Raw genomic sequence first — 20,193 nt, 5'->3', positions numbered from 1 at the left:
CCAATACAAATTAAAACCTATATTTTCTTGGTTCTTGGGCAAGTTTTCTTCAAAGCGATCCCTCCCTGAATGCCTCTGTTTGTTTCACCACTATTTGTTTGTCCTATTCCTCTGGACCCAAATTACATGGAGGGCCTGATGGAGATGAAGTTGGAAGCAAATCCTATCACTGGTCCCTCACTGAAAAGATGCAAGTGAAACTTAGGCAGCATACACTAAAAACACATTTCTCCCCGAGGATTCTTGGAACTGCAGTTTACCATTCAAAGAGCTACAGTTCCAGCCCCCTTAACAACAGAAAAGTGCCCAGATCAATGGAAGACAATAACACAATGAAATTCAAAACAGTAACAATTTATTGCATGTTGATTCAAAATCCATTAAAAACAATTTAGTTTAAGGAATGCAAGAAAATTGATCAGCTTGATCCAGTGACACCAGAGAGAGCCATTTTCAAATAACTCAAGGGCTGTCACATGGAAGATGCAGCCAGCTTTTTTTTCTCCTGGACGGTAGGACTCAAACCAATGGCTTCAGGATACAACAAAGGAGATTCCTACTGAACATTGTTCAACAGAGGAATGGACTCCCCTGGAAGGTGATGGACTCTCCTTCCTTGCAGGTTTTAAAGCAGAGATTAGATGACCATCTTTCTTTCTTTCTTTCTTTCTTTCTTTCTTTCTTTCTTTCTTTCTTTCTTTCTTTCTTTCTTGTTCTGCCCAATCTCAGTCCATATTTCATGGCTGCTCAAATCATCTGTCCCCCTCCTGATTCTCAGTGCCTCTTCTTCTGCCAGTCTTTGGCCAGTTGAGATGTCCAAATAGAGCAGCAATTTCTTCAAGGAGGAAAATCATAACTCCTGAGGTCATCTGGATGGAAGAGAATGAAAAAGAGAGAAAATCAGTTCAGTCCTCTTGGGCTTCTTGTAGCTGGAGTCAGTCTGGGTGCTGCCCTCCCAGGCCAGGTGGGGAAGGCCTGCCAGGCAGGGAGCAGGTCCTGCAGGACTCCCAGCAAGAAGACCTGGGAGGTGTGTCTTGGGCAAACAAGGGACAGGGAGTTCACTGTCCCCAAGGTGTGGGGCTTACCTTCTTTCAGATTATTCCTGAAACAAGCGAGCTCTGGCCGAATTACTGTGTTCTGCAGAGGAAAGACAAATCTGAGTCAGATGACACTATTACCCCACCCTGGATGGGTGTAAGAGAAGCAGCCCCACCCAGGAAGGATGGAAGCAACCAAAGAACTGAATACAGGAAGGCAAAATACTTACTCTGAGGTTCGGGAATCTTCGTGAAAGGGCCAGCAACAGGGATATACTGCTGGCCGCTAATTTCCTTTGGTCTTCACTCCCCCCAAAGGCATAATATCGGAGGTCCTGTGGGATGAAAGAAATGGGACAGTTAGCCTGGTAAGGGACAGGGGGCAACCCTAAAACCACTCCTGGTGCTATCAGGATACTTACGGTAAGCAACTGGAGAAGGGTGCTAGTATTGGGGGCTTCTAGGAGGAGACCCCCCCGGCAGGCTCTGGAATGGCCTCTTCAATTCCTGTGGGAAAAGAGAGAAGAGAGGTTGAGTGCTGCTGGGTTAAATTTTGTAAGAGTGTGGGAAGAAAAAAGAGCTGCGCAAAGAGAACTTAAAGCAGAGGACATACCTCTTTGTCCTCCTCTGCACTCCCCAGAACTGCCTCTGTTGTTCTATGGAGGATAGCACTGACCATAGAGGGACTGAAGTGGGGTCTCATAAAACTGGAGAGAGAAAGGGAAGGGGTTAGACACTGCCTCCTCCAAGTCTCCCTTGTCCCCTTCTCCCTCCTGCCTGACTTGCCCGCTCAAAGCTCCCCCTGGAGTTCTGCCCCCCTGCAGCCCCACCCAGTCCAGAACACATCTGTTTCTTAGCTCAAATTTTTAGGAAACAGGAATCTCCCGCTCATGGCGATGACTGGACAGTTGCCAATTCATGCAGTGCTCGCTCCCAGCGTTCCTGCCCCCACATTCTGTAGTGAGCGGCAGTTATCGGATGAACTGTGGTTTAACGGCCAGTCCCCTCTACCCTGGGTGGGTGGGGGGGTCTGTTTACTATTATATTCTAATGTATTGTTGAATACAGTGGTACATTGGGTTAAGAACTGAATCATTCTGGAGGTCCGTTCTTAACCTGAAACTGTTCTTAACCTGAAGTACCACTTTAGCTAATGGGGCCTCCTGCTGCCGCCACACTGCCGGAGCAAGATTTCTGTTCTCATCCTGAAGCAAAGTTCTTAACCCAAGGTACTATTTCTGGGTTAGCGGAGTCTGTAACCTGAAGCGTCTGTAACCTGAAGCGTCTGTAACCCGAGATACCACTGTATTGCTTTATTTGATGTAAGTTTTTTTTAAAAAAAGCTATGTTGTTATTATTACTTTTTTCTTTTGCATCAGATTGCTATTAGGTGTGTGGTGTTTGCTCTCTATTTCATTGTTTCTTCACCTTGTAAACTGGCTTGTGTATAGTAATATAGAAAGGCGGTAAACAAATTAAAAGTGAATTGAAAAAATGAAATGAAATGAAAACCCCTGCCTTTTTCCCTGGACCCATGAGTTCCAGCTCTGAGGGCCTTCTGGCGTTTCCCTCACTGCAAGAAGTGAGGTTACAGGGAACCAGGCAGAGGGCCTTCTCGGTGGTGGCGCCCACCCTGTGGAATGCCCTCCTATCAGATGTCAAGCATATAAACAACTATCTGACTTTTAGAAGACATCTGAAGGAAACTATGTTTAGGGAAGTTTTTAATGTTTGATGTTTTGATGCTTTATCATGTTTTTAATATTCTGCTGGGAGCCGCCCAGAGTGGCTGGGGAAACCCAGCCAGATGGTCAGGGTATAAATAATAATAATAATAAATTATAAGAAATAACAAATTATTATTATTATTGTGGTTATTATGATTATTCATTTACATAATTCAGCTTGTCCACCCATACTGGGTTTATGTGGAGAATGCACTTACCTGCATAGGTATTCTATGGGGCTGCCACCTTGCTGATATGGATGTCATGAGCATTTGAAAAAGGGCCCTTGCAGATGCAAATGTCCCTGTTTGAATGTCTGTGAGCCTTTGCAAGACCTTCTGAATGTGAGCAACTGTCAACCTTTTTCACCCCGCTCCAGGACCTACAAACCTTAACTGGGACAAGAAAAGTTGAAGGGTATGCCAACTCTTCAGTAGAGCACCATTTCCCACTCTGTTCTAGCATCCTCAGTGGGGAAATGATGCTATTCTAATCAGTTACCACCAAGAGAAAGGTCTTTCAAGCACCAGAGAACCTTCTCCTCAGTGGAAACTGGCGTGAATGTTTTCCTTCTGTGGATGCCCGAAATTGTCTATTCCCTAAATTGGTGAGGAAGAACGCTCTTCCACGGAGCTGGTGTTCTGTTTGCCACCTCTTCTGACACATCCTCCTTCTGCTGACCCTAGGAAGGTATGTGGGTCCTTGGGGAACAGGGGGAAGGGGGGGTGACACTAGGTGCTTCGAGAACCCATAATATGTTTTGTAAGTGCTAGTTAGCACTGAGCCACTTTCAGGTTGATCATTCTGAGCCACTGCATTACGTCAAGTCTGTAGCATTGCTAGGTTGCACACATGTACCATTCATACAAAATGGCAACCCTGTGGAGCACCTAAAACTAATAATAATAATAATAATAATAATTTAATATTTATACCCCACCCATCTGGCTGGGCTTCCCCAGCCAATCTGGGTGGCTTCCAACAAAATATTAAAATACAGTAATGCATCAAACATTAAAAGCTTCCCTAAACAGGGCTGCCTTCAGATGTCTTCTAAAAGTCTGGTAGCTGTTGTTCTCTTTGACATCTGGTGGGAGGGCATTCCACAGGGCAGGTGCCACTACTGAGAAGGCCCTCTGCCTGGTTCCGTGTAACTTGGCTTCTTGCAGTGAGGGAACCGCCAGAAGGCCCTCAATGCTGGACCTCAGTGTCCGGGTAGAACGATGGGGGTGGAGACGCTCCTTCAGATATAGAAGAGTTTGGATTTGATATCCCGCTTTATTACTACCCGAAGTAGTCTCAAAGTGGCTGACATTCTTCTTTCCCTTCCTCCCCCACAACAAACACCCTGTGAGGTGAGTGGGGCTGAGAGACTTCAGAGAAGTATGACTAGCCCAAGGTCACCCAGCAGCTGCATGTGGAGGAGCGGAGACCCAAACCCGGTTCACCAGATTACGAGTCTATCGCTCTTAACCACTACACCACACTGGCTCTAATATACTGGATATAAATGCATTCCATGTGGTTACCTGGTACTGGACTCAGGCCACAGAGCACAGTGCCCAGGTTGAATTTATGCCAAGACTCTTGCACATGTAATAATTGCATAGAAGGGGGAATTTTGACATGGGCATCCATGACAAGCTACACTATGCCAAAACAACTTGGACCTACTGAAACCCCTCATCCACACAACAATTAAAGGTACAGTATCTCAGTCCTCCATAGTACGTGGTCGCACTCTTATTGGGATAAAAGACAATACATTATATTCCATTCCTTGAAAGCTATATAAAACTATCAGGGCAATATATTTTAAAAAGCACTTGTTTTTACCCCTGATGGCTTAAACAATCCCTTTAGAAAATATTATTCTCCAAACTTTCCTGACAACTTGGCCTAATTTAGCCTTTTGAAGATATACTGAAAAGACACTCCATTATGAATAAAATATAACCAGTCTCCCTGTTTATTTCCTATATGACCAGCCCTACTTATTTCCAGACAGGCTGAATGAAGCCCTGTGCAGTGCATGAGGCAGAATTTTGGATTTGGACCTGAATGATCTTGATTCAAGTCCTTGCTCAGCCTGGTTAGTCAAGGACATATTGTTCTGCCTGTTTCCCGAACTTTTGTACTTGATTCTGAGGATTGTATAAACTGATTCTGATGGTCGTGTCTTGTGGATTGGTATCAGATGCTGTGGCCATCACAGCTATAGCTATAAATGAAGCAGAGATGGTGTATAGCTCTATCGGTGGAGAGTTGGACTATCAAAAGAAGCATTTATATCTCTGAATGACCGGCTTCACACCAGTTGATAACATGTGAAGATGAATGGCATAACGATTCTATGGCCAGGATCTAAAGACCCAGAAAACTAGTTCCCCATGCCCAAAGGGATCTTTAGGCTCCCATTTCTCAAACAGAAGTTGACTACACACAAGATATATAGTTCTTAGTACAGTCATCATTTAAGTGTCAGTGAAAATCACTTTAAAAGGCTCCAAACTCCCTGTAAACGTTGGTGCTATTTCAAAAACCAGAAATACTCGTTTTGCTTTTCTAGTTAAGTGTTTTATTGTGAAATCAGAGTTGCTGGGTGCTCAATAGATTTGACATCATACTTGTAGTTCAATCAAAGCACTGAGAGTTCAAGGTTTCGGGACGCTGCCTTTGAACGCACTGTCAGAAGAATTCAGGAACAACCTCCCTAAGACTTCCTGCACACACCTTCCCTTCATGCACAGTGAGCAAGTGACAGAGCCTCATTACTCGATTCCTTAATGCACTGAGCCAAATATGGTGGATGCACTACAACAGAGTCTCAGGAAATAAACTTCAGCAGAATCTGTATCCTGTGCTTTAAATGTCTCCATTTAGAACTCCAAATATACCTGGCAAATATTAACAATTGGTTCTTTTTTGTTTTTGTTTTCTTTTTAGCTGACTGTAGGGATTGCCTTTTTGATGCAACATTTTTGTGAATTACTTGGGATACTGTGCATCAGGTTTCAATCCTTACTCATAGGGCTCAAAAGTTAAATCTGTGAATGGGGAGCCAGTCACAAGTGCACATATGCCCTATATACCGTATTGACCCGAATATACGCTGCACCCACAAAATTCTGCGGGGGGGGGGAGAGACAATACAGTGGTACCTCGGATAACAGACACTTCAGGTTACAGACGCTTTAGGTTACAGATTCTGCTAACCCAGAAATAGTACTTTCCTTCAGGATGAGAACAGAAATTGTGCGGTGGCGGCACGGTGGCAGCGGGAGGTCCCATTAGCTAAAGTGGTACCTCAGGTTAAGAACAGTTTCAGGTTAAGAACGGACCTCTGGAATGAATTAAGTTCTTAACCCGAGGTACCACTGTATGTGGGTTAGGATAGCGTGGACAGATGGAGTCCCCAGATCCCGAGCGGTCCCCCCTGTCATGTGTAATAACGACTCAAGACAACGTGCTATGGGATTAAATTGGCCACAACTTTATTAAATTTCAAATGTGGGTAGACCTTGGCTCAGGCATTGGGCGTTCTCCCTCCCCAGTCCCCAGCCGGGGGCCTAGGGAGCATCAGGGTTATCCAGTTTGTGTGGGGGGGGGGATGGGCTGACTCTGGAGAACATATGTTCAAACAGAGATAGCCGCCCCCGTTATGCCGGCACCGCAGGGGGGGAGCAATGACGACCTTTCGGCGTACGGTCAAAGCCTCCCTTCAGAAACCCCTTTAACGGGGAACCCTGGTATCGCCGCCGCAAAGAGGAAGATGGACTAAAGGATTCCGCCCAAGGCCTGATACCGCCAAAGTTGTGACGTTTTGCTACGGGAAAGGCGAAACCTGCCAATGCAGGGAAGTTCCTTTCCGGCCCTTTAACAGCGACCTTATCGTAGCAGCGCCCGCATACCTGTGAAAAAAAGTTAACCTGCAAAACCTATGAATAAAAGTTAACCTGCAAAGCAAGACATTAACTGAGGGTGGGTAGGGTGGGAGAAGCTCTGGAGCCAAGTGAGGATTCCCAGGTAAGATCCTCCCTCTATTGTGTGGCCAGGTAATCCCTCCCCCTACCTGGCCTGGTCTCCTTGGCAGCGCTTCCCCCAGGTGGGATTGGACAACTGACTGAGGTAGGCGGGGACCTCCAGGTATCCCACCTGAGGGAAGGCAAAGCCAAGCCTATGCTGATGGGGCCGCTCCAGATCCAGGGCTGTGTGCATCCACGCAAAGGGCACCCCCCCCCCGTTTTAAGCGGGGAGCGGTCATTGTTGTCTTACTTCAGAGAATATTTGCTATTTGCTAATTTTCAGCTCAGTATTCCCAAAGGGCCTTGTCAATGGTATTTACTGGAAAGGTATCAATGCTCATTACTTTGTATAAGTTCTTAACCAGAGGTACCACTGTACCCGAATATAAGCCGCTCCCTTAAAATTCTGCAGGCACTCACACCCATAAATGGCTAATGTAGAAGAAAATCCCACGGGTACTAGAGAGGACCCGCAAGTGAAAGCGATGGATGACATTAGAATTAATTGTCACAACTGTCTCAAACTCACAAATCGGCAATAAAATGTTTTTATGTGTGTGTTCTGTTTTACCGTATGTCTGTTTCAGCAGCAATATCACAAAAGCAAATTTTTGTAAGATGGCAAATTTAAGCTGCACTTTAACTTTTCATGGGGGGGGGGGGAGTCCAACTTATATTCAGGCCAATACGGTAATTCAGTGGTGAATCAGAATCAGAAGAATCTTTATTTGCATCAGCCACTAGCCATAGCAATAAAATAACATCCACTGAAGATAGCGGTAAAAACTTAACTAGAGAAAATACATCAATAATCAAATAACAGATCTTATTCTAAATGCCACCGCGTACATTCAAGCAAATAAACAATAAGAAGGCACCATGCAGTACATGACTTACCATACCCCAAGCTTCAGCAATTGGGGTCCATAATTTTTAAACAACTTTTATTTTAATTCAGTGTGGGAGGACTATTGCAGAGTAAATGACTAAGGCAGCCTCCCATTCACACAGAGGTGACGTTCCAAGGCACTGCATGCATTGGTGAAATCGCATATAACTGAAACCCATTGAAAAAGCCTGTAAATAGCCTTTCCACCCCCCTGCTCTGCTTTGCTCTACCCCTGCTCCTCCCTTTTAATGATGTCTTTAGGATGTTTCCAGGTCACTTCTGAGTTCGGTGTGATGTGTGTATACATGGTTGCGCGCATACTTTACCCACGCGATAACTGAACGCAAGAAATAAGGCAGCAAGAAAGAAGGTGGATTGGGTCTAGGTAGCAATTGTTAGTGTCAGACAGTCAGATGAATGTAAGGTAGCCTTCCTAACGTTTACCCAGGATGGGGATAAAATGCAGATCATAGCCAGGTTTCTGCAACGCACAGTGAGGATTCGTCAGTGTGGTGTAGTGGTTAAGAGCAGTAGTCTCGTAATCTGGGAAACCGGGTTCGTGTCTCCGCTCCTCCACATGCAGCTGCTGGGTGACCTTGGGCCAGTCACACTTCTCTGAAGTCTCTCAGCCCCACTCACCTCACAGAGTGTTTGTTGTGGGGGAGGAAGGGAAAGGAGAATGTTAGCCGCTTTGAGACTCCTGAAGGGGAGTGAAAGGCGGGATATCAAATCCAAACTCTTCTTCTTCTTTTTCTATTTTAATTGTAAGATGCAGATTTTGATGAGTGATTGTATTGTACCGAACCTTTCTGAATTTTGTCTATATGCCAATAAAGGATTGAGATTGAGGTGGTACAAGTGAACAAGAATAGCCTTATTATTATTTGTGAGTCAACAGTAAATGCAGTAAATGTCTCGCTTCTATTCTAATGGCACATGAATGCTTAGAAACTATTTTTCATGTGTTTGTTGTACATTCAGGCATCCGAGATGGAATGGAGCCCATGGAGGGCTTGGTTCCGGAAGCTTCATTTTGGCTTCATGTGAGGTGCTTACAAAACTTGAAATCAAATGAGGAGCAGGCTCAAGGTGAGTTATTTTCTTGCAGCACGAAAATGCATCTGTGGCAGTTGTTTGGCAAGTTGGCTTTGTTGGCTCCACCTCTGCCTATCTGTTTCAAGCTGCAGCTAAGTTGTGGGATAACAGCACAGCAGCATCCTACCTTGTCCTAATTCCACACCCAGCTCAACCCAGGTCTGCCTGGCACATGTTGGTGATCTCCTTTCTGGATGCCAGCAGCTACAACTGACTCTGTTTTCACAGCCTAGGACCCTCACACCTATGGGACCGCCTCATGGAGGACCTTAAGGTCCATAAATAGCAACACCCTAGAGGTCCTGGGCCCTAAGGAAGCCAGATTAGCCTCAACCAAAGCCAGGGCCTTTTCAACACTGGCTCTGGCCTGGTGGAATGCTCTGTCTCATGTGACAAGGGCCTTGCAGGATCTGATTTCTTTCCGCAGGGCCTGTAAGACAGAGTTGTTCCACCTGGCCTTTGGCTTGGAGTCAGTTTGATTCCCTCCCCCTCTTTCGTTTTCTTTTCTCCTCCTGTGATGAGGCTGCATTTTAATTGTTTTAATGTTTTACTGTTGTATTTTAATCTTGTTTTTAAGTTGTATTCATTCAACTCGTTTTTATTACTGGTTGTTGGCCGCCCTGAGCCCGGCCTTGGCTGGGGAGGGCGGGGTATAAATAAAATTTATTATTTGTTATTATTATTATTTTCATTGGGCAGGTCGGAAGAGGTGGGACCAGCTACCCTGCCACATACTGAGGCCCCTTGTGCTAAGTTGGTTCCATAGAAGGGAGTTCCAAAAACCAGGAAGGGTGGAAGAATTTCTCAGAAGGGGAACTTGGTGCCAAGCCCTCCCAGGCTTTGAGGAGCAGCAGAGCTGTTTCTCATCCTGTTTTGCCTCTAGATACTTTCACGAACCATCATTCTCTTGATTAACATTGTGATCTGCAGCTGGCTATCAGACTTTTGTTCTTATGGGCTAAGATTTAATTTCTCAATAATTCACACGGGATATGAAAGCCCTTTTTAATTAACTTTGTTCCATAAACAAATGAGTAACCCACCCACCCCTTCATGATCAGCTCTGCTTCCTTTCTAAAATTGCCATGGTAGCTTTAATATGTCAATAATAATAGCGCTGACACAAATCCATTACCTCTATCTATTGTGCCCCAATTCGAAATGAAATTTTGTTACATCATTTAATGTTAATACACACAGTAAGTGTGGATGGGTGCAAATAGTTTTAGGCATGTCTCCTAATCTGCAGTCCAGACACTCATGTAGAATTCACTGTATTATTAACGTTCAGTACAAAGGTATACATGTCTACTTAGAAGTAAGTCTCTGTATTTAATGATCTGCATAACAAGGTCAACCAAATCAACAGTAGCCTGTGAAGTCATGTATGGTGCAGATTTACAGTAACTGTGCCTGGTTTTAGTCCCTGACTAAGACTGCAAAAAGTGGAGGGGAGAAACAAGATGGCTGCCATTGTGTACAGCTGCTGGGCTTTCTTCAGTTTTGTGACCCAGAGGTTGTGGAGGCTTCTTCTAGAGGCTGGATGAGGGATGAAAGATACAAAAATGGTTTCTTCATGCAAAATTGTATTCAGCTGATCTATCGGGTACTAGTTTTCTCTCTCTTTCTCTTTCTCTTTCTCTTTGGAGTCTCTGTCCTTCACTACCTCCTTAAAAAGTTTTCACAGTAGTTTTGGCTGAAGTCTTCGGAGACAATGTCCTGATGCAGAAGAATGTCAGAAGAAATCTATGTTGACAGCACTTAATTAGTCAAGATGATAGCCTATGGAGATGACATTAAAATGTCAAATTATGTCTGTAGAGATAGTGTGATGATGTCAAGATGATGGCCAAAGACTATAGGATACATTCAGGGAATCTGCTAGAATGCCAGAGCTAGAATTATGTAAATTAATTATTTCAATAGCACCTATATATATATCCCTAGCTTGGAGCCTTTAAAAAATAATAAGTGTGTGTTTTTTCTCAAAACAGTGTCATGACATTTTGACACGGACCATATTTCTTCTCAAGCACCTACAGTTGCCAACTGATCTGTCCAGAATTTAGGGATCATCCAGAGTTTTAGTTTCTAGAAAGAAAAAGGGGGAGCCCATTCTGCACCCTATATTTTCTTCCATCCACATTTATGTAATTTTAAAAGTTTCATTGGTTTGGGTGCACGAGTGCTGTGTACCAAGAGTTTATTTTATTTACTTTAAACCATTTCTAATCTGCTTAATACCTAAAATATCTCCAAATCTGTAAGAACACACATACACAATGTAAAACAGTATGAAAAACGGGGACTGAAAACAAAACAAAAATTCCCTATTTTAATTTTATGGGCCTGGGAAAGCTGGGACAAAATGGTATGTCTTTACAAGACATCTGAAGCAACTGATGGGTGGTGCATCATAAATAGGAAAGGGGAAAGCATTCCAAAGTCCAGGGGAAAGGGTGAAAAGTACTTGCTTTCAGGTCACTATCCTTTGATAAGAATAAGGTTTGGTGCCACAAGTAAATTTCTGCCAGGTGATCAAAATGATCTCACAAGTGTATACAGGGGCAAGCAACCCATTCCTGAGTTATCCAGGGCTGTATACATTAGTAACAAAACATTGAACATGACTCAGTGGCTAATCAGCAGCCAGCAGAGTTCCCTCTGTACATGTGCAACATGTGCACTTCCAGATATTCCACTCAGCCTGGCCGCAGCATTCTGTGGAACAGTTTGTTTCATTAGACATATTGTGCCAAGCGCATATTGGGTAGAGAGAGCCATTCCAGGCATTTACCTGAATCTCAAACTGTGCAAACCTTGTATCCATCCACCTGCATGCACATTGGCCCTGACTTTCCTGCGTTAAATGGGTAGGTTTGTAAGGGACTCGTACAACAACAACAACAACAACTGTTTATTTGGCTTTACGCCCATCATAAAAACACAACACAACAAATCAAATAAAACAACGGGCTCATACAAGTCACAAGTAATATAACACAATTCACAGCTCACAAGGACAATTCAAAAGGAAAATTTAAGATTAAGATTAAAATTTAGGCACTACACTAAAATCAATGTTTGATGTCATTGTAGAAAATTCTTATAACTATCAATAATCAGCTAACATTCCTTTCCGTCTCTTGTACGAGAGGACGGCTGTTAGGAATTTAGCAACCTGTAAGATAATATAGGGATCCACATCTTGAAGAACCCAGGCAAACTGTAGGTCTACTGGTTTGTCAGCCATAGGCTGGATTATGGAGTTTAGTATACTAGCACGAGCTGAACTGTACGTAGGGCACATAAACATAACATGATGTAGGGATTCAGGTGTTTTCATTTCACAAGCACACGTTGAAGGGACTTGGCCCTTGGTGAATCTATCTCTCAGCACGTTTGTTGGAAAAACATTGAACCTAGCTCTAATGACTCGTACTTGTTTCACTTGAATGGGAGTAGAACCCTCATTGTGATTTGGGACACTGCATTATCAGGAGCAGTGGAAAGTTTGAAATGGGCACCATGCTCAACAACAGCCACTGTTGGTATTACTCAGTGTTGCAGTGATGGTAATAGAGGAGCATGGCTGGCTTCCTGTCTCATGTCTGGAGTCACATGGGGGCAGCCATAGGTGCACTGAAAACAGACATGCCTCATTGTGCAATGTCACAGTTGCCAGCCCAGCCTTGCTGATTGCCTGAGATGGGCTCATTGCAACAATATACATTTGGCAGGGTGTTGCGACGTGATCCCAGCTCCTTGATGGCAGTATTTTAAGGAAGGGATTTAAGCACATACTGGGAATTTAGTGTTATGCAATCAAAGTGGATGAAAGTGCTCTTTCATTTTAGAGTAACAAAAACACCAGAGAGAGAGAGGGAGAGAGACCTTTTCCAAACATCCCCAAAGCAAATCAGGATGAATGGCCATTGTTCTGTAATCACTCCACAAATCACTATAACCTAACCTCCATACAAGGGGACATGGGTGGCGCTGTGGGTTAAACCCCAGAGCCTAGGACTTGCCGACCAAAAGGTCGGCAGTTCGAATTCCCACGACGGGGTGAGCTCCCGTTGCTCGGTCCCTGCTCCTGACAACATAGCAGTTCGAAAGCACGTCAAAGCGCAAGTAGATCAATAGGTATTGCTCTGGCGGGAAGGTAAACGGCGTTTCTGTGTACTGCTCTGGTTCGCCAGAAGCGGCTTAGTCATGCTGGCCACATGACCCGGAAGCTGTATGCCGGCTCCCTTGGCCAGTCAAGCAAGATGTGCGCCGCAACCCCAGAGTCGGTCACGACTGGACCCAATGGTCAGGGGTCTCTTTACCTTTACCTTTAACCTCCATACAAGCTTTGTGCAAGCAAATCGAGATCAGTGTACAATACCAGAAAACAGGTTTTCTGGAGGAGCCCATAATGTTCCTTGGAGGAATGAAATAATTTAGTGCCCCACACCACCCCTCAATTCTCTCTGCCCCACCCTGCCTTGCCATTTCCCTCATTCTGCCTTCACTTAGCCCCCCTCTTTTGTTTGCTCATTCACCTCTTTGCTTATTCCAGTTTCAATGGCCACAATCCCTCTCCCACCTCCTCCTTCCTCTTCCTACCTTCCTCTGAGCTACCCCCTCCAGACTTTGCTTCACTCCCATCATTGCTCCTGCTTCTTCCACTTAGTTGCTTCTGCTCTCACTTCCTTCCTATCCTTTATTGTCTCTTCATTTGCCTCTGTTCTACCCCTCTTTTTTTCCTTCCACCATCCCTTCTGCACTCATCTCCAGTCATTTCAATTCAGCGGCTTGAAGAGACTTCGTTAAATGCCTCATTGGGTTGCACATGCATTCAACATTCTCTGCTCATTTCCCTTTTCTTGATGCAGCTACAAGCAGATAATACAGCACTCCTCTTTAGGGTTATTTTAATTCCTTATGTCTAGAAACCTTGAAACTATGTGTTTCCAAGCACCTCCCTTCATTGCTGCTTGGTGGTCCAGTTTGGCTACAAAGCATGTTCTCCTTCCTGGAGAGCACGTGTTGCAGTGGAGTCTAGAATGCCACTCCCTTGTTGCTGGGTGGGATTGTTTGGATAGCCATTAGCAAGGATTGGGTAGTTTCCTGTTACTAGGGAAATTTTGATGTTGCCAATTAAGGGGAAGGGCTAAAAGGTTTTAAATGTAAGATACGCAGCACTGACCATTCTCGTTGCTGCGTGCATCGGAACACCCGCCCACCCTCCCTAGGTATTGGTCTTTGCGTTGACCTTGCTATGCCTGTCATGGGGTCATCTGCTTTGGGGGACGGAGCCTGGTAGGAATTTTGTCCAGTTGGCTGATTAGTGTGTGCCATTTGGTTTTTGCCTACTGCGTAGCAAATCGTCACAACTTGTAAGGTTGCGGTTAGGCATTGGTTAAATAATTGGTTGGTGGAGGGGTATGGATTGGCGGTGCCTGCCCCAATGCTGCTGCTGCAAGGGAATTCTGTTAAAGGAATCTAGGGGCTTGCCATCCTTTCGTCCAAATCCCTGGTTGGGGCTTGGGCTGCGCAAGCCCCTGGGAGCATGTGCGGGGAGGTGAGGGTCTGGTGCCTGGCTCCATGCTCTCCCCAATATTGCTTTCCCTGACTGGCTTTCGCTGGAATCCAGAAGTCAGTCCTGTCCCGATGGCGGTGACAGATAGTCGGAACCAAGCCTAAGCAACCACTCACTTTTATGTATTTTAGTAAAGTTGTGGCCAAAATTATGCCAAAAACCTTAAACAAAAATTATGTGTGAATTGTGATTTATTTGGGGGTGGCTTGTGGGACCTCGACACGCAAAGCTCTCAGCATACAGGAAAATAGTTCTGCATTAGAAGGAATTATACTTGCGTTGGAATAAAGCAGTGTGGCATGGCCTTTAGAGGAGATATTTTCCTGCATAAAAGTACACTAGCTGGCGCAAATCTTCATCTCAAGAAAGAACTATCATTTCTTTTGAATTCACCTTTCTGAAAACAAAAGGAACAGTTGGAGTCACAACAATCCCCTCTGCTAGAATACTTCCAAGCCTTTATATGCCAAAAACACTGGCGCACGTGCTCTGCTCTGCAACTTTGGGCTCCTTTAGAGAATTGCTTTATCCATTACAATATAATATCAGGTTAGACCATATCAAACAGGGCTCAATTTCAATAGGGCTCAATAGAATAACACTTGAGCCAAATAATGGACCCTTCTGTAGTGTAATTATCTGCATCTGTTCTGACCCTGTCTTCATTTAACCTAAATTATGGTATCTTTATGGCTAAAGAATATGGTAGTTAGCAGGAGCCATCTTTGCACCAACAGGGCAAGTGGATACAAATTGGAGAGAAAGGCCTTGAAGAGTTGTGTAGAAAAAGAATTTTTTTCTGGCAGATATAGCTTGTCACATAATGATGAAATTTTTTTCGAAATCATCTTCTCTATATATTCAATCAAGATACAGGGACCCTGTCCTCCTTTACATTTGGCCATCCTCGCTGCAGTCAAAAAATAATAATCCTTCAATTTGCTTTTTAAGCACAGGTGTATTAAACCTTTCATATTTTCAACATCCTGAATGCTAGCTTTGTATTGGGGCTGGAGGGTTGCACTGATCCACAAAAGGGGATGTGCAGTCTTCACCACACTGACAGGAGTCTTGCAGTTCCTGAATTGTGATTGCAATCTATTGTGTATATTATACACAACTGCCCATTCAATGCCCAGAGCAGGCTATTGTGCATCATGCCAGACTATCTCTCATTGTTCCCCATTCAAAAGAACAGACTAGGCAATTGGATATGTTAAGAGCCCACACCTAATGGTGCTCTGAATTGCTGCAGCACAATTGACGAAATGGTATAGAACTCATCTTCTCCCCCCTCTCCCCTTTTCTTTTTGACCAGGGGAGGGTGAAATCCATGGAATTTGTTTGTAAAACTATTGCTTGCTGAGACCAATTATCAACGTCAAATATGCAGTTGTCACTTTGGAAACAGGAAATTGCAGCTCTTTGGCAATCCTAATTTTAGGCCACTTCAGTATTGGCATATGTGGATTTGGGTCTGTAGGAATCATGTGATCTGTCTCTCTCATACTCATACCCACTTTGCAAACTAATTTGACATGAATTCATCAATGTCACTTCTGCCCCTTCCATATTCTGTGCAGCCCACTGAAGGATTGGTTGAATTATTTTACATTGGAGAAATGAATTAAAATAATCAATGCTATCACAGACTAGCTGTCAAGTAAGATAAAAGTCAAATGCTGACCCTAGAAACGAAAGATGATATGGAGCCCAGTCTTAAGTATGTTAGTTAAGTAATTCCCACAGTGTTCAATGGGTGTTATTCTCAAATTAGTGAGCACAGAATTACCCCCTAAAGCTGCAGTCCTATACATACTTCCTGTTGCTGTTACTGTTGTATAAATTTGTACACCATCCTTCATCTGAATATCACAGGGCATTTTACAACATAAAAGTACAAAATGAGAACACAAAATACATAACAAAAGAACTCCAAACTTCTCCCACAAACACATTTAAAACACCTCTGGGTTTTTTTTAATCTGCTAAATGCCTAGAGAAATATTTTTGCCTGGTGCCTAAAGATATATAAAGATGGTGCCAGGTGGGTCTCCCTGGGAAGAACATCCCACCAATTGGGAGCCACCGCAGAAAAGGTCTGTTCTCATGTTGCCACCCTCCTGACCTCTTGTGGAGAGGGCATACAAAGAAGCACTTCGGATTATGATCACAAGGTCCAGAATGATTAAAAGATCGGGAGACGGTCCTGGAAGTATTGCAGCCCTGAGCCATTTAAGGCTTTATAGGTCACAACCAGCACTTTGAATTGGGCCCAGAAACTGATTGGCAGCCTGTGCAGTCAGGCCAGGATCAGTGTTATATATTCAAAAAGTCTTTTCTGAGTGAGCAACCTGGCTGCCAAATCCAGCTGAAGTTCCTGAACCATCTTCAGAAGCAACTCCACATATAATCTAACCTAGAAGTTGCCAGAGCATAGACAATGGAAGCTAGCCTTTCCCTGTCCAGATGGCAGCGCAGCTTGGCCAAAGCTTAGAGAAGGTACTCCACACCACCGAGGCCACCTGAGCCTCAACTGACAGCAGATGATCCAAATGCCCCCAAGCAATGTACCTGCTCCTTCAGAGGGAGTGTAACCCCATCAAGAGCAGGCAACCTCCCACCCATCTGGTCTAGAGAACAACCCACTAAGAGTGCCTCAGTGTTATCTGAACTGAACTTTGTTGGCTCTCTTCCAGTCCATTACTGAGGCAAGACACTGGTCCAGCACTTCCACTGCCACACTTGTAAAGGAGAAGAGCTGTGTGTCATCAGCATACCCCAAAACTCCAGATGACCCCACTCAGCAGTTTCATGTAGATGTTAAACAATATAGGGGATAACATTGAACTCTAAGAAGCACCACATTGAAGGCTTGATGGGGCCAAATAGCACTCCCAATACATCACCCTCTGGAAATGACCATCCAGGTAGGACCATAACAAAACAGTGCCACTCCAACTCAGACAGTTGCTCCAGAAGGATACCGTAGTGAATGGTATTGAAAGCCACTAAGAGATTGAGGGGGACGCGAGTGGCGTTGTGAGTTAAACCACAGAGCCTAGGACTTGCCGATCAGAAGGTCGGCAGTTCGAATCCCCACGACGGGGTGAGCTCCCGTTGCTCAGTCCCTGCTCCTGTCAACCTAGCAGTTCGAAAGCACGTCATGTGCAAGTAGATAAATAGAGACCGCTCCAGCATTTCCGTGTGCTGCTCTGGTTTGCCAGAAGCGGCTTAGTCATGCTGGCTACGTGACCCGGAAGCTGTCTGCGGACAAACGCCGGCTCCCTCAGAGCCGGTCACAACTGGACCTAATGGTCAGGGTTCCTTTTACCTTTTAAGAGATTGAGGGGAATTAAAATGGACATATTTCTGCCGCCTCTCTCTTTACAGGGGTTATCATACAAGGCGAACAAAGCAGTTTCTGTGCATAAACCAGCCCTAAGCCCCAACTGACATGGGTCTGGAAAATCAGTTTCCTCCAATATCTTACTTCTGATCAAACATTAATATGATGGTGTCACTCTTAATCATTTAACAGTGCATCTCTCTTCTCTTCCCCAACCACAATTGTCCTCTGTTCATCTCTCTCAGCAGACTATGTGTTAACAATATTCAGAAGTATATCAATGGTGCAATGCGTGGCAGATATCCCACTTTCCTGCCATTTCCTATTACAGAAGAAAACACACTTGTGTCTAGTAAAAGCCACCAGTGGATAACGGAAGCTTAAATTGAAAACTCGGCAATGGTGCCATTTTTATTAAAGTATTTTTCTTACACCTCTGCTCCTTGGCTATGTCGCATGGACCAAAGAGATCTCAGACATTTTTCGTCTTAATAGAGCTGCCATGAACGGGGGCGACAGTAGGAATGATAGTTGTGCCCAGTGCACAGACCATTCCAATAAATGGCCAATCTCATTTCCTCCCAAACATAGCACTGCCTTGCCTTGACAACTGCAAGCCTGATCCCCATTTTCTGAGTGACTTTTTGGATAGGCATAATTTAAAATGGAAAAGAATTCTCAGGTACCAAGCCTAATGTCATCATGCTGTGTGGCATGGACTTTAGTTTTATGTTCTGCTTATTTATTTGATTTTTTTTAAATTAAAAAAACACACTTCACCAATAAGATCCAATGGCAATTTACAGTATTTAGTGAGAACAATGGAAAACCCAACAATAAAAGCATTCAAATAGAAAAATGTACATAGCAGGAATGGGAAACATCTGAGAAAGTTGTTAAAAAACCTTAAATGACAAAAGGCTGTGCTAGTGCAGGAATGTGCTTGTTCTGAAGTGTAATGTTTTTCTACAAAAATATTGCAAACTGTATGAATGTTAAGAAGATGCAGGTTAGAAAACAACAGGGCACCAGCAACTTAGTTGAAAGAAATATGAGAATAAGTGATGTTTAAGAACAAATATGAAATTTGGATTAATATTATGTCTAAATTAATTATATAAGTATTTGATAAAAATATCTAAAGTTGGAGACATAATATTTGAAAATTACAAAATAAGAGCTGAAATAAGGTGATAAATTGCTGCTCATAACTCTATAATTGGGCACGCAGGAAAGGGAGATGTGAGGAAGTCCGAAAGGTTATGGAAATACGGTTTCTGGACAATGGATTTTGTTGTATTTTTTCTATTCTGTGTTAATTCTTTTGTTTTTTTCTTTCTTTGTTTGTACTATTATGGTGATGGTATTTTATGTGTTTGGTGATTTACTGCTAAAAACCTTAATAAATATCATATATATATATATATATATATATATATATATATATATATATGAAGTGTAATGTTTTATTGGGTATTTCGTTGCAGAAACAAGATCAGGAAAATCCGTGGAACTTCTTGCTGGACTGTCTCATTTCAGATTTCAGGCTGGTTCAATAAATTACTGGCTGTATGCAGAGAGATCCCACTGCCTCCTTGCTCCTCTGCTCGACAGTAAAATATGGTGCCCTAGAACTTGTTGCATGTTGAGTCCCACAATGCCACCCCCCAAAAAATTCACACATCACACATCATTTTTTGTTTAAGGTTTTTTGCATAATTTTGGCCACAACTTTATTCAAAATACAAAAAATGTGAGTGGTTTCTTAGGCATTGGTTATAACTATCTGTCCTTGCCCCAGGGACAGAACTGACTTCCGGATTCCAACGGAAGCCAGTGTGGGAAACAAGTATTGGGTGAGAAAATGAAGCTTGGCATCATTCCCTCACTTCTCACCCTCATGTTCCTGTGGGGCTTGCACGGCCCAAGTCCGATGCCAGGGATAAGGACGAAAAGAATGGCAAGCCCCTGGATTCCTTTAACGGAATTCCCTTTCTGCACCACCATTGGAGGGGTAGGCACTTACCCCTCCACCAACCAATTTTAACCAATGCCTAACCGCCAACCTTACAAGTTGTGATGATTTGCTACGCAGTAGGCAAAAACCAAATGGCACCAACCAATCAGCCAGATGGCAAAATTCCTACCAGGCCCCTGCTCCAAGGCAGACGACCCCATGACAGGCATAGCAAGGTCAGGCGATCAAGAACCTCCCCCCCCCCATTAAAGGGAGGGTGGGCGGGTGATCCGGTGCAAAACAGCCAAGAGGATGCCCAGTATTGGGCGTCCTGTATTTAAAGACTCTGACCCCTCCTCCAAATTGGCAACAATCAAAACTCCCCAGCAACCCAACTTTAACCACTTATGGCTTGGGTCTAGCCAAATCTGCCCAGCAACAATAGGGTGGCTTATATCCCCCAACCGCAACACGTGTTAGGGAGAACACGCTTTATAGGTAAAGGGACCCCTGACCCTTAGGTCCAG

At 44.0% G+C, this 20,193-nt stretch overlaps 2 long non-coding RNA genes across 4 annotated transcripts; one reads left to right on the top strand and one right to left on the bottom strand.

The window, feature by feature from the left end:
• Positions 1 to 338: 338 nt before the first annotated feature.
• Positions 339 to 1,811, bottom strand: LOC309530975. Its single transcript, XR_014218998.1, has 3 exons — positions 1,651 to 1,811; positions 1,268 to 1,372; positions 339 to 1,137 (listed from the first exon to the last, which is right to left on the bottom strand). It is a non-coding gene; the product is annotated as an uncharacterized lncRNA (long non-coding RNA).
• Positions 1,812 to 1,905: 94 nt separating this feature from the next.
• LOC309530198 lies at positions 1,906 to 9,702 on the top strand. 3 transcript variants are annotated; one of them, XR_014218660.1, is made up of 3 exons: positions 1,906 to 2,022; positions 8,660 to 8,767; positions 9,473 to 9,702. It is a non-coding gene; the product is annotated as an uncharacterized lncRNA (long non-coding RNA). The 3 variants fall into 3 exon arrangements; XR_014218661.1 differs by having other exon boundaries at positions 1,986 to 1,997; XR_014218662.1 differs by lacking the exon at positions 1,906 to 2,022 and adding an exon at positions 8,042 to 8,171.
• The last annotated feature ends 10,491 nt before the right edge of the window (positions 9,703 to 20,193 follow it).

This window comes from Podarcis vaucheri (genome assembly GCF_965113315.1).
Source record: "Podarcis vaucheri genome assembly, chromosome: 4".
In the NCBI taxonomy this organism is placed as follows: Eukaryota; Metazoa; Chordata; class Lepidosauria; order Squamata; family Lacertidae; genus Podarcis; species Podarcis vaucheri.
This window is presented reverse-complemented; position numbering and strand designations above follow the sequence as displayed.